The sequence below is a fragment of the Microplitis demolitor genome, chromosome 1 (genome assembly GCF_026212275.2).
Source record: "Microplitis demolitor isolate Queensland-Clemson2020A chromosome 1, iyMicDemo2.1a, whole genome shotgun sequence".
NCBI lineage: Eukaryota > Metazoa > Arthropoda > Insecta > Hymenoptera > Braconidae > Microplitis > Microplitis demolitor.
The window spans coordinates 2572311-2588203 of NC_068545.1; the positions used below are offsets into that span (position 1 = coordinate 2572311).

A 15893-nucleotide genomic window follows, 5' to 3' on the forward strand; every position below is an offset into this window, starting at 1 on the left:
GTTTAGGTCCGAGTATTGGGTGAGTCCCGGGCTCGTTAAGCTCTGGATTATTAACGCCCGGCAAATTCTGTATACCCGCGGTTACAATACACGAAATTAGGCCATACGATAGATAGATAGATACTTTTTTCAGTAACTTTTTCTTCTTATCTCTTGAAACTCTAGGCTACTCATCGCGCATTATAATAATTAGTGGCAACGTGACTTTCCAACTTTGACTAAAATCTTCAGAAGCCTAAACACACAAAACATCTGGCTCTCACTAAAGAAAATTTTTTAAGTCTACTGCAATGCCGACTCACTTAATTTCTCATACCGATTCCCATTGTAAGACCAATCTTTTTTTCATATATATATATATAAGTACTCGAACTTTTTTTCACACGACTTCATTTCCCTTCCAAGACAACAAATACCTCCGCTGTTTATCTTTTAATCATAAATTAAATGACAACATAATGCGCTCTAAATTACTCATAAAATATGTTGGTTTCTATTTTTTTTTGTTTATTTTTAAAAAAAAAATTTTTATTTCCCTACAAAAAATAAATTATTATTTATGAAACGGTAAAATTAACACTGACCTCACAGTAATTACATTCTTGGTTTATTTTCTCTTTAACTGGAGTACTCGGCAATTATATATAATATGTATTATATATATATATATATAAATGATTGGAGGTTTCTAATTGATTTATCTCACATCTTTTAAATAAATAAAAGTATCGCGTCAATTGTATCGTCAGTGCAGAGTAGGGAGTAAAAACACTAAATTAGTCTATTTCTTCACGGAGGCTAGTGTAATTAAGTGTTTCTCTTTTGCTAGAAATCGAATAATCGCGGCATGAATAACAAGAAAACATTAAAACGTTAAGCGGTATGGCACTTTCCAACCTTATCTAGCACTAGCGGCTGCAAAAAACCTAGTCTTCAGCAATGCGATTTCGCATCACGCATTCACCTAATATATATGTACGAATATATATATATATATATCGCTGCTGAATCGACACCTCGCGTTCTCGCGTACGTAAACACGCCAACCGTTACTATTTTTATTGGCTGCATTCATAAATCCATATATTAAATATAATAATAATAATAAAAACAACAACAATAACGATATGGACAATAAATATACGATAGATATATACGCAGGATAAATGATAGAGTACAACACACGTGGTGTGAATGGTTTCTCGCGCACACGTGTGTGCTGATACGTGAAGCAGGCCGCACGCCCTATTTCCAACGCATCTCTTTTTTTACCAAACATTTATTAATTCATATGGGGGGGGGGGGGGGCAAAACGGAGTACCCCGAAAATTTTTTTTTTAATGTTTTGCTTAATTAATTGAGCATCACTTTGAATTTTTTTCGTTACGCTGAAAAGTCGTAAGTTAATTCAGAGTGACTGGAGTTTTGGAATTTAAAAAAAAATCACATCGCATACGGAATAAATAGGGAGTTTCTCTTTTCAGCGGAGTGATTTCGGAGGAATCTGGTTGTATTAAAATCCGCATTCACCCTGAGGCGAAGTTTTAATATCCAAATAAACTCTTCTTCGGAGTAAATTAACAGCCATCCGAATTCGCTCTGGATTAAATCCGGGTTCACTCCGCTAATTTTTTACAGTGTAAACTTTTTCAAAATTCTAGTGTCAGCGGAAAAATGTTAATGACTTATTTTATGATGAAAGCTCTTGAAATTTTTTTTCTTCGTTTAAATTACTTATGAAAACTTTAATTCAATCAAATTTATTTAATATCCAGAATTTTTTTTTCAGTCTTTTTAGGCAATCCCCCATTTTGCCCACAAAGAATTTTTTTTTTAGCAGCAACTGAAAACTTTTTCGATTTACTTTGAATATCATAAAAAAAAAAAAAAAATTTAGCATATTTGAGTTCTCGAAAACCTAGTATTTCCTTAAGTACCCCGTTTTGCTTCTCCCTCCCCTATATTTACGTGCGTCATTCAATATACATCGACTACTAACTCTTATGTGGATTAATGACCGTCTAGATCGTTAAATTCCTCAGTTTCATGCTAATCGATTTTTGATGATTAATAAAGTACTTTAGCGAACATTATAGTCGTAACAGTAGCCTATAGCTATATATTTATGTATAATCCCGTCCGCCAAGATAGTAATAATCATAATATATATATATATAAATATAAATATACAGCATCCACATAGACTGAGGTATCGCAAATCCGAAAGTGTCGAATGACACAGACAGCGCACGATACGAGTAGTCCTGTTCTGGAGCAGCTCCGACTCAGCTTCAGTAGCAGCTTATGACGACGCGTAAGGCATGCTGAATTCATCGAGGTCGTTTTTGTGCGTTATTGAGAAACAACCGTGTCTACGGTGCATTCCTGCATCACCATCTCTTCACATATTGATTTTAAATCCGTCCTGATATTACGGCATTACACTACTCCATTATTATTACAATCCCTGATTCTTTTGTGCCGTGTTTGCTCTCACAAGTCGCGTAACTCATTAATCGTAATCGCGAGTCTCAGTTATTAGTCATTTCTTTCATTTCTTTCATTACACTGTAAAACATTTCCGGAGTGAAATTTACTTCGAAGGGAAATTTAGTTGAATATTTAAACTTCAAATCTGATTCTAGTTTCCGAGTGAATTGAGATTAAAATAGAATCCAAATTCACTGCTGATTTTTCACAGTGTACAGTATTAATATTATTTATTTAATATACAACAGTAATATATATCTGACTGCTTGTAATTTATTTTCCGGAACTTTCAAACTATTCGAGTATAAACGATCAATAAAACATGTACAGGATATTACTGAAGCCATCGATAGACACTTGACATTTAATAACATCCGTTAAATCGATACATACTTGCACGTATATATATATTTATAATTATATAATACCGTAGCGTAGGAGTGTAGGAGTAAATGATGAGTTTATGTGATGGTAAATGAATAAAAGAGACAAAAGTAAATGGGATTTTCCAGGTATTCGGTATAGTATGTTAGAGTTGTAGGCAGGTATCGCGGGTATGGCGAGTACCGGAGAGAAGGTAAATAGCTGCATAGATATTTTAAAAGTATAGTTGGTTAAAAGAACAATGGTGTAGTACCGAATGGTACCAGCACATACTATAAGAGCATCTTTCCGCTGGCAACCAAACACAATGCGTAATTTTTATGACTCAGGAAAAAAGGAGCCTGGTACTTGGAAGCCGCTTTCACGCCGGCGTTGTCTAGTCCATCCACTAGGATATCTAAGACACACAATAGTTTTTAAAAAAATAGTTATATAAATAAGTATCGGATTGCGGAATGTGGCGCGGGTGTGATTAATCCTCGGGGTAATAATTTTTCGCGCCAGATATAAATACGTATCCCTTATACCTGTTATTAAATGCCCAGGTTGTGCACACAGTGCCGGCGGGTATTTCTGGGAAAACGTTTGCCGCGTGACGAGATGACGATGGGTGAGTCGGGTCTTTAGTTATGAAGGTCCATCAGCACAGCATCAGCACGTGGATAGGAGTAGGCGTCACGGTATCGAGGCGAGAAAAACCTCGTACTTATTATTTTTTTTTGTTACTTGGTAATCGAGTGGGAGTTGTTTAAATATTGAAAAATAGCTTCGGCTGGTACAGACTAGTGTAAAGTAATACTTGGCGGGAGTTGTAGAGTAGAGGAAATTGTGGAAGTCGTCTGCGAACGTTAACCCGACGAGCCAACTCACTAGGTCCGTTAGTTGCTCACAATTAGACTTGGACTCTCTTCTTATTCTTCTTTTCTATATATATGTATATATATATATATATAGACACACATTACAAGTAGTATTAGGCATTAGGTCTCGTTCTCATGTCTATTATTATAAAAGTATTAAATTATTGATTTATTATTTTTACCCAGTGATTTATAGTTTGTGTATTAAATTATTATGTTTAGTATAATAATATATAATATATTAATACGTCTTATTCGGAGTGTAAGGATCTATCTTTGGATGACCTTACCAGGGGGTTAAGAAAGTCAAGGTTACGGCTAACGATTACATTAATTCTACAATAACAACAACAGCAATGAACGGATGGTCCATGAGAACTGGAGAAACATTTTAATTATCTAGGAATGCTGGCTGACCGATGTGTGTATGACGTAAACAAGTAGGTACGCAATCACCCGGTAAGTAATTGGGATGATATAATTATCCTCGAGATGTATACTGAGATACAGCCCAGCATCATCATCATCAACACTTGTAGCCATGGAAAATACACGTATCGCGGGAATTAAAATTAAAACTTGCCGGAACAGCCGTGAGATTTAACGATTGTATCACTTGACATTTCACATCTTTGCTAAAGAAAAAAGAAGAAAAAAAAAATATGCCTTGAAAGAACACCCGAGCGACTGAAGAATTCAGTTATTTATATTTATTTAAATTTAAAAAAAAAAATTAATAACGCGCGTCATCGCGGTGTTAAGTCTGCGCTGGTATGGCGAGACGTTTGACACTTGAGCAAACCAACTATTTCTTTAAACTATTTTGTGTACGGGTGAGTCAAAGTGATAAATCATTAGATAAGACGGCGACGATTTGCACGTGGATTTTATTTATTATTTTTTTTTAATTCTTGGTTTAAAAAAAAATGTGAGTAAAAAAAAAGGTATTTATAGGATGTACACAAACGAGGATTTATTCATCGGCAGTATCTATAACTCACGGTGAGCAGAAGGCTGCAAGCGATAGAAAGGTATTTACCTAATTGCGCAAAGACGCATGACTGGACTGGCGGTGTAAATTCTTGGGCGTTATCATCCACCGTCACGCCTTGGCCTTATTCTCATCCTTATTTATTTTATACAAACTATTTCACGTACGCAAAGACTACTATACACTAAATAAAGGTACTCTTTACAAGGTATACCTGTACCTAGGTCTTCTAAGTGTTGTCTGGTGTACGTACATTGCACATACACCATATGGTAATAACGTGGCCAACGGAAATGTCAACTTTTTAAAGATCGCAATCCAATATACGTGATGTTGCTGTTGTTGTTGTTGTTGTTGTTGTCGTAGTCGTAGTCGTCGTTTAGTTTATTTAATTCTCTTATTGTGCCCCTGTTTCTTTAGCGGGGTTTCGCGTGTGAGACTATACCCCGATGCAGTGACGATTATACTCGTAAATCATGGACATGGGGCCAAAAGACGATTCAATGCGAGCCGGTTTCTTATTATTATTCTTTATCCACTTATATACATTTATATATAGATATATGTATGGATGTATAGACGAGAAGAGAGCTATTAATCGTAGATTATTATGATTAACAATTCGACGAAATTTCATCGGGATGAAATCAATTATTTTTTATTTATAACCCCGTTTAGCCACCGATATATCTTGTTATTAAATTCTTAATATTTACTCAAATAAATCAACAAGTAGTTGGATAAAGATTTATATCGGCGTATTATCATCATCATCATCATCGTCAGAAATATTTAATTTTTTTTTCCCAACGAAATATTTAATCGCGCTGAGCCAACCAGCTTACGATTACTGGGAAGAATCAATGTAACCCCATAAAAAAAATTTATAAAAAAAATATATATAAAATATGGATGAAAAATATATTATTGATAGCTTTTGGCCGATTTTCGTATATATTTTAAATGTAAATTAAATATATTAAAAATATATCTTAGAATTTATAAAAAATAAGTGTATAAAAAAAATATATTAAATACATATTTAAAATTATTATAAAAAAATAAATTATATATTTCATATATTTTTTCATGAGTTTGAATGTATAGTAGACATTAGACAAATTCAAAATTATTAATTAATAAGGTAAATAATTGATAAAATAAAATTAAAAAAAATGCATATTTAAAAAATTTAAAAATTGATAAGTGAATTTTTTAAAAATATTATTTTTTAAATTATTTACTCTATTTATTTATAATTTTAAATTTCTCTGATGTCTGCTACATTCACACTTATATTTTTTTTTATTTTCTTACTGATATTTTATATATATATTTAAATTACATTAAAAATATGTAAAATATATACGTAAATGGCAAAAAGTTAGCTATTAAATATATATTTTTATATTTTAACATAAATTTTATTAATGGGGGTAAAAACTCATATTCAGTTACATATTTTCAATGAAAGTAATAAAAATTTACAATAACGACGATAATTTTCGGGATAATAACTTCCGGATATTTCTTTTCTCGCGATACCCGATTGACTTTATCGATTCGATTACATCGTTCCGCTTAATCGCGGGCGTTCAATTCAAAGAGGATTAATCAATCAATTTAATTATATTTTATCGAGTTCTCACGCTTATACGCTCAGAAATATTCACATGGTCAAACTAATTTGTTACTTGGCTCCGGGATTTATTTCATTTATTATCATCATTATATTTTCCGTTTCCATGTGCACATGGGTATCTCCCGTTTATAAGTAAGCAATAAAAATCGAAAAACTGATAAAAAGCGGTTGAAAAATAACGTTGGGAAATAGTTATTGGCGAATTAAATCAATGGGTTCACTTTCACTTCAGGTAATATTAATTTAATTGATATAAGCAAGAGCTCGATGACTGTTTTCAGATTTTTTTTTTACCTTTATTTATTTTTATTTTTAAAATTGATCACGATGTCTTGAACAACTGCTTCAATATAAAAAAATATTAAACTGGTTCTCGGGAATCGTTCAACTTGAATTTATTTACGATTTAACGTTGATCCTCAAAGAATATTAACTACCATTGAATCATTTATTTATTATTTATTATTTTTTAAAAAAGATTTTAAAATATTGACGATGCGGATTGGAAAGTCAGTGAATTAATTTAGCAAACGAAATAAAACCTGAGAATTTAATGCCCGATTGACATTCACCGGTGAGGTGTCAGCTGCCATGAATAATATCTACTTAATAAGTCACGATGATGTTTTTATAATCATGCTCGCTAATAACTTTGCATTGTACTGCATTAATAGTAAAAAAAAAAAAAAAAATATGATGATGAATATTTGGTAAAATAGATGGAATCTTTTAATCGTAAAATGAATCCATGTTTTCTCTGCAATAAATTTATCAGTTGCGGTACATGGAACTAGTAATCGGTGGTGCTGCTGATGATGATGATTATGATGATGATGGTGAAGACAAGAGGCATGATCGAATGTTAATAGGAAAACATGAGGCTCTATTGGTTTAGCTCATAGAAAATAAATCTCTATAGACAGCAGCCCGATATTTTATCCCCGGTTTATGTACCCATGACGATATCTCTTGATGCTCGTTACCATTTTCCAGCCCATGCCGAGAGTAGTGTAGAGTAGAGACCAAATAAAATAGACCCAGCTATTCTGAGATTATCACAAGATAACAATCTCAAGAGGTGCAGCAGCCAGCAGTGGAATTATTGTTACGAGCTTCGGTAACATGGAAAGCAATTCTCGTGTCTACCCAGCAGCAGCATCACCATCATCCGCCATATAAATTCTTTATATCATTTTTAAAAACTAATTTCCATCTAAAAAATATCCGTCCATGTGCGCATGTATATATCTATATACATATAGTTCAAGAAGCAGGGTAGAGATCTTTATTTTATTGCAAATCGAATCATATCTCAGGTGGAACAAGGAAATAATCTCACGATGGGAAATTCCCAAGATTGCCAATTGCCGTATTTCGTCTAGCCCATTGTTTAGTTCTTGTGTTCACTTTCTCAATATAATTCCTCTAGTGCACTGTCGCAACATAACTCTATTCGCGTGTAAAAATATCACCTGTCTGTCTGCTGATTAATGCTCCCAGATTCTCAACAATATCTGGAGATTATTTTACAACTCCTACTTGCCCGGTATGCCAGCAAAAAAAAAAAAAAAAAAAAAAAAGAAAACAAACCAACAGCACATATCCAACTCCACCTTTCCCTGGTATCAATTCTGATACATATTTAGTGCCACTACGCACACACTCTCTGCTGGTATTATTACCCATATTATAGATACTAGAAAGTACATCGGTACTTTAGTCAGTGGATCGTGGATTTAAAATAATAACCAGCAAACCGTTTATTGTAGTGTTCATCAGTAAGTGAATTACTGGTGGCTGAAACCTAGAAACTGAACAAATATTTTCTCATCTGTTAGCAGTTCCTGGTACTCGGTCTGTGGATTCAGCAAAAGACAGTATTTTCCAGCAGTCACGTACGCAAACGATTTAGAAAGTCCAACAATCATATTCCGACAGAGTCATTACGGATCATTCCATACGTAGATATATGATATTATAAATATAAATATATATAAATGCGATAGGCGATCGCGAGAGTGATGTATTTGAGAGTTTGCTAGTCAATGATGCACTTATCCTCAGTACGTGCTCACGCGTGTCTATCTAATAGATCCAGCTAAATTGTTATCGGCAGGCATAGCAGGGAAACTGCAAGAAGAAAAGGAAGAGAAAGAAGAAGAAGAAGAGGAAGAAGCGTGTACGCGTGTAGCCACGTAATTATATGAGCGTATATATATCGGTATATGCAAACGGGTGAAGGTGCGTAAATCCCCAGCATAGTGCTGCAGTATAGTACCGGAGAGTCTCATAGCTCTCAGGAACCTCTCGGGAACGAGAATAAGAATAAGAAGAGGAAAAAGAACCCCAAGATTCTCTTCTATTTATCTCTTTTCACTCAGTACACTGCTGGTTGTATACATACAGCACAGAACAGAACAGTACAGTACACTAAGCAGAGAGGATATTGGCTAATCGCAAACACGAATCTCGCGTCTTGCGGCTGGCGTTGTTTCTTTATATATATTACGACTAGTCTTTCACGTTTAACACAGGGTTAAAAGATACCAGTCGACTTCTATTAATGTCCGTGTCAATGAAGCACCAACTTCAGCCTCTGCCACAGCCAGGGCTTCTTGATCGATAATAATTATTTTAAAAACCTGGATGATGTATCCTCGGATGGAGGAGCAGATCTATGTCCGTTCATTCACAAGTACCCTCACCCTCATCCTCATAGTCTGGGTAATGGTGATTGAGTAAAAATGAAACCTTAATCTTACCCACGCACTCCTGTGTACATAAGTTAGACTGTGTTGTGAATCCATGGTACGTTTTTTTATTATTTTTATAAATTTTATGTCTTTCTCCGGCAAAGTTTCCTTGAGCAAAGTTGCCAACGTTGCGAGCCTTTTCCAGTTCACGAGCGTGGCATACCAATTGCTCTTACGCGCATAACTACGTGTGCATACCTCAGCCAATACCAGAGACATGCTGTATAGTGCTTTTCATGTACCTGGAGGACCCTTTTTCCGCGTTTATTCCCTACTGATGCTGATGCCGTCTTGCTGTCTTCCTGCCAATATTTTTTCATTTTATTTTACTTTATCCTTTTTTCTCTGTCTGTCCACGTCCACATACATATATCTGTATTCAGCACAATAATACTGCTGAGCTAAGCCACCTTTTCCTGGCTTGTGTACTCACTCACTGTTATATTTAAATAGTGTATTTATTTATTCATTTATCGTCGGTACATTAATAATGAGTGTGCAAATTATAATTCCCGGTCGGTCGGTTGGCATTAGACTGGGTGGGAGTAAACCAAGGAGTTGAGTTAAGCTCCATAAGCTTAAGCTGTCTTAAACGCAGCACGTAGGCAATAATAATCGAAACCGGTGTGAAGTAACTCGGAAGGTGCCTGAGGATGAAAGAGTGACGAAATCCTTTAACTTGCCTTCGTTCATTCGCGGTCGTTTCAATCCACACACGCACGTCCACGAACACCGATCCGTAAATATAACATTTAGTTGCTGTAAATATATAAATATATATATATATCTATATACTGCAAAGTATGTTTGATAATATAGGATGCAATAGAGCGTGCAATAACGCAGCTCTTTCTTCGTCTCTCACCAGCTGGATCTCGTGCCGCGCAAAGTGGATAAAGCCGATAGAGAGTGTTGTGTGTGCAACTTACCCACGCACCAGATATCTACAGCCAAGCTAACCACTGAATCGGTGAGCAATCGTCCATGTGCCAGCATCTTTCAAAATAAAACCGATCCCGAGCCTTTTGCGGTCCATGTTTGCTGCATACCGATTGCATTCGTACCTTGATTGCGCAGACTTACCCTACATACCCAAAAGACCTGCCGGTCCCATGGATCTCCACTGAAAGCTAAGAATATATGTACAGAAATATGTGACCGCTTGTAGATTACGTCGATGTGTGTCAGGGAAAGTAACCGGTGGATGTTTAAATTTTTAGTATGGACAGAACTCTCGAGACTGATAAACCGTCGAGCTCATCATCATAATAATAATATTAATAATAATAATTATTATAGTCGGTCGCTGAAAAGTCAAAAGTCACAGCTCTCCAATTAATTACTCTCACTTGACGGTTGACGCATTATTACATCGTCCATATAGAGACCTTCGGGCAAAAGTTTAAGCATGAGTCTGATGCATGAGAGGATGTACGAGTTGCAAGCAAGATACGAGAGTAAAGTGATGAAAAGTTTAATCAACAGGTCGTTCCTCGTGTCTGTGTCTGGGTCTTTGTGTTTTCGGGTCAAGATACTCTCTCTTTATGTCAATATTTAACCAGTACAGCGAATTCCATCTTACATCCATCGGTTATATATTACTCGGCGGAATGGCAGCGGCAACCTTCTCCTCGTCTAGTACCAACTACCTCTCGTGTTGAGAAACCGTGTTGTTATTTATTATTATTAACAATTGATGTATCGATATATCACACACAAACTTATAAATATATATATATATATATATGGATTACTACGTGTAACCGTTGGCACGTATATACATACACCCGATAAGTAGTTGGACTATTTGGAAACCTGTTGCTGAAGGAAACACTCATGTAGAATTGTTTGGTCGAGTAGTGGAATGTGCAACCTGATGTATACTTTTACCAACTCGGAGTATAATCTCAGCAAATCCTTTCGGGCAATAATACTTATATACCAGCCCGATCTATTCTCACGACTGTAATAATAACAACACACGGAATATTCGATCTGCTAACCGACAAAATCTTATTTATCCTTCCCTCAGTTCTCTTTCTCCTTCTCGGGGTTTTTATTAAAGAGGTGATGGATAATAAACACTAAGATTAATATATACTTGGGCCTCATATATGTATATATGGCACCTGCAACCTGGCAATTCCTCTCTACTTGACCTTCTCTTCCCTCACCTCGCCGATAAAGGAATGCGACAAGCTTTAGTACTATCCTACGTACTCTCTCTTGCTCTGCACACATACACGACAGAGTAAATCGAGAGAATCGAGGAGATCGAGGACGTAGAGCTGCACTAGCTCAGCCTCCTAGGCGGCGGCCTGCCGGCTGTTTTACATATTCTCTATCCTCTGTCTAGCCGGGGGTTCTCAACTCCGACGGCCTAGGAGTTCAAGGGACTCAGATGACCACCTTCACCCATTACATGCGTCGTCCAGGAAGGTCGTACGTAATAATACAACATCCTTTACAATGGACACGAGCCCGGTCTGCCGGTTCTTCGCCACTACCAGCCAGTAGTTGTAGATAATCACCTGGTAAAGACATCCTCTTGTCTATTTACGATCGATTGACCCGTGTGTGACACGTTCCTCATTAATTGCCGCCCACGTTACACAGTACAACCTGCAACCAGCCATTCAGATCACCCAGCCACCAGTTCCTCATTATCATAGATTTACCCCTCCCTTGGTAAATTGTTATCTCGATAATTAGATGAATAATCAACTTGTTAATTTTACCCGCGATATTATAATAAATAAATTAGTTGACCAGGGAGTGGATGCAATAATCTATCGGGTATTCGCCTAAAGTCCATGCTGTTCCACGGAATGCGGTTGCGACCGTTGCAGCAGCAGCAGCAGCAACAGCACCAGAAGGAACAAAGCGAAAGTAAGTCGCGATCGCGGCCGCTTTTGCTTCCTATCCCTCTTCCTCTTCTCCTGCTCTTCTTTACTCTTGGACACACACTCTGTACATATATTTATAATATATATATATACATACTGAGAGCAAGTATCCTATTCGCGGATCATAGATCTTGGAAGTTTTTAAAAATTTAAATGCTGCAGTTGATTCCCGGCTCGTGTGTGAGCGGAATGAGCTCAGATGTGTTGGTACATATGGTGGTTTGATCTGTCGCGGTGTAAGCGGCTCAAGCCAATTGGACCCGTGGGACCGTGACCTTGGCCCAGGATCGTGTACGTCGATTCGATATATCTCGCTTCCAAGTCCCCAATACGGTATTTTCTTTACGGGGTCAGCATCAGTCCTGAGAACTCTCTTTTCTTCCCTTACTCTCTTTCACTATCTCCCGTGGACTTGTATCACTAAATTAATATAGCCATACATTTATTCTTTATTCGATTATTTATTTCCCCCTTTTTTCAACCCAACATTAATTTTTTCATCCGCTCTGGCCTTCAACAAATCTACCACGCATTACTACCGCGGACTATACTCCACAGTTAATTGGGTCTTTAATTAGACATTTTATGACGTTATTATCAACAACAAAAACTCGTTCTCGAGGGCTTATAATCGGCTTTCTGCTGATTCCTGGATCACTTGAAGTTTCATGTTAATTGATAGAATTACATTTATTTTTTATCCACACTAAAGTTAATTCACAAATTACCAGATTAACCATGACCATATCGCCCCTTTCGTAAACTCAATACCTTTATTTACAATTATTAGTATTATTACACTGTAAAAAATTTTCAGAGTGAACGCGAATTGTCCGGAGTGAAATTTACTCCAAAAGCAGTTTATTTTAATATCAAACTCCGAATCAGAGTTAATGCAGATTTAAATAAAATCCGAATTCACTCCCGATTTTTTTTCAGTGTAAAAATTTTATTTAAAACTCAAGACTTTCGCTGCGTGAAAGGATGAGACCAGTTTTCCATTGTGAAGAGAAAAGATACATATCACTTCACGCATCAGGATTATTTGATTATCAGAACGTATATTCTTATCCATAAATATATTCGCAAATTATAAAATTATACTTTCATAATTATCCACGAGCCACAGAGCAAAAAGAAAAAAATAAAAAAATCAGGCTTTACATTATTGATATAAATATTTAAATAAAATGAAAACAAGTCGAAAACTAAATTAAACTCTTCATTAATTGCATTAAGGATTGCAATAAGACCGGGAAGACTCTTCCACACGCACACGTGTCTCTGCAAACTTGATCCATATTCACATATAATTAATCTTCCAATCCGCTTCATTAATCTTCTCGGGACTTAGTAATCATCATCTTGGTGTAAAAAAATAAAACGGCTTATACACGCTCACACTTGGCTACATTGACAGACAAATATAAATATATATAACACCAGCAATTAAAATAATAATTAAATTCCTGGTCGTCGTAGAATAATTTAATGTGGCCAGCTCTGAAGCGGAGCCGGGTATGATATCGCCGGGTTCTCCAGCAAATGAAACGTGTTAATCGTAACGTATCGATCCCAGATCTCGATTGCTCGTCTCTTGGCTGTAGGTCGAAAAATCATGAACAAGCTCTGCCTGATACCAGCACAGAGACAATTCTCCATCATCAGACATATATATGTTGCTTTTAATGTGTTCCCTACCCTGTCATGTTACTTTTATACTCTGCGCTATCCGCTCCTTATATATATACATATATATATTATAGCTGATGTATAACTCTTGTATTATATTGGTTGTTGTTGTTGTTGTTGGAGAAGTATACAGAACATACCCCATGTGCTCACGATGATAAGAGACTCGTGGAATAAATAAAAAATAAATAAATATATCTAGGATGGTATATATATAAATATATATGTACTCTATAACGTATTGCCATATTGCCTCGCACGCTAGACTGATTATCTTGGGCGGTACGTTTCCGTGGCGTTAATTGGTACGGAGAAATCTACCAAGTCTTCATTTATACATTCCGTAAGTAAGGCGCATGATATTGCAATAACTCGAGTGTACATACATATATATATAAGTATATATGTGTATGTGTATGTACATGATAGTGATGTTGACGGTGAAAAATAACGTCAGGGTGTAGGAATTTCACTGGATTTAAATAATATTTTGTTATTGTATGCCGTAAAAAATATTAATATGTCTATTAATATGTATTTTATATTCTATATTATATATCATATATTTTATATTGTGATTATTTTTTCTCAGACACTTTGTTAAACTGGGGTATTATTGTTATTTTAGAACCGATCGAGCTTGGATGTTTATTCACAGACTTTAACAAATAAAAACTTATATGTATATATTTTTACAATATATATATATATATATATATATATATATATATATGTGTGTATAGATAAACGCACTTCTAATGTGTAGAGCGCGACTTGTACCGGTGCTTTCGCTCGAGTTTTAGTTTTAATTAACGAGCCCGAGTCTCACGAAGTCTACGAACTTCCTTGAGAACTTTAGCTACGAGAAAAAATTTATAAGTTTGTTTGCACGATTTTTAATTTTCCAAAATCTTGGTTTCTTTTTTCAGTTTTTTTTTTTTTTTTATAAATTTTTATTAATTTAATTAATAAAAATTAATTATAAAAAATTTTTGATTAAAATTTATATCATAAATATTTCTATAGAATTTGTAAAAAAAAAAACTTCCGCTTTTATTTTAAATCTTAGAAATTTTTAATTTTTCAAATTCATTTTTTTTTTACTTTAAAAAATTATATTTATTTAATTAATGAAAAAAAACTTGCTAATTAAAATTTATATAATAATTTTATATCAAATATTTCAAAGGAATTCGTAGAAAAAAAAAATGTTTTTATTTCAATTCCTAACTTAGCGAGGTTTCAATTAAAATTAAAATTTCTGCTATTAAAATAATTGGCAAGTAAAAAAAATTCGAATCGGTAATTTTAAAAATTGAAATAATATCAATAGACTTTAATAGTAAGTCGAGGAAGTGATTCGAGATGGCTATTATAGGGTACGTTTTTTTTTGACTTTCTAACAATATCCTTGGTAACAATCGTCGGATAATTTGAAACGCGATGACGGCTATTGAATTGTCAATGAAAAAGAAAGTCATTTAATTTGTTATTCATGCGCGTTGTTTTTTATTTTTATTATCATCATCATCATTATTATCGTTGTTGTTGTTATTTATTATTTTAAAAGTTTATTGTCTGTGACCGCAAGACGAATTAGCGTTTGAAGAAAACGCTGACATAACATAATTTAAAAACAATTAATTTATCGGCGCAACAATAAAAAATTAATTGACGAATATAAGGGGCCTTTTAATAGCAAGAATGATGATTACCTCAAATATTTTATAATCATTAGCTTTATAGTATAATGAGCCGAGGGTTAGAATTTATTTTAGAGTATCGTCTCGGAATGACAGGAGCTGGCTTCAATTCTCCGGGTGGGGTCGGCAAAAAATTTAACCAAGAGAATGGCAACTTTCGAATGTCGCGGGAATTATTATGTTCCCGGTGCTGATGCTGTCGCTGTCAAGGAACCAACGAACGAGGTAGAAAGAGAGTCGAGTTATCAGCCAAGAGAGACTACAGGTTTTGCTGGATGTGCCGCCCGAGAAAAGAGAACTCATCTTCTCAAGCTCTTCCATATTCAGTATATGTACATAAATATGTGGGATTCGCCGGTTTCTTGACAGCGTGTACGCCAGTGAAACAAGTGTGTCTTCCCTTGGGCATATCACCTTATCTGGGTCATACAGACGCGTATTAATACTCGACGAAAGTCCCAAGTTTTAGCTC

General features: G+C 35.2%; 1 pseudogene; it reads left to right on the forward strand.

The window, feature by feature from the left end:
- LOC103568319 (uncharacterized) overlaps positions 1 to 15893 on the forward strand; it is a 58022-nt pseudogene that overhangs the window by 2010 nt on the left and 40119 nt on the right.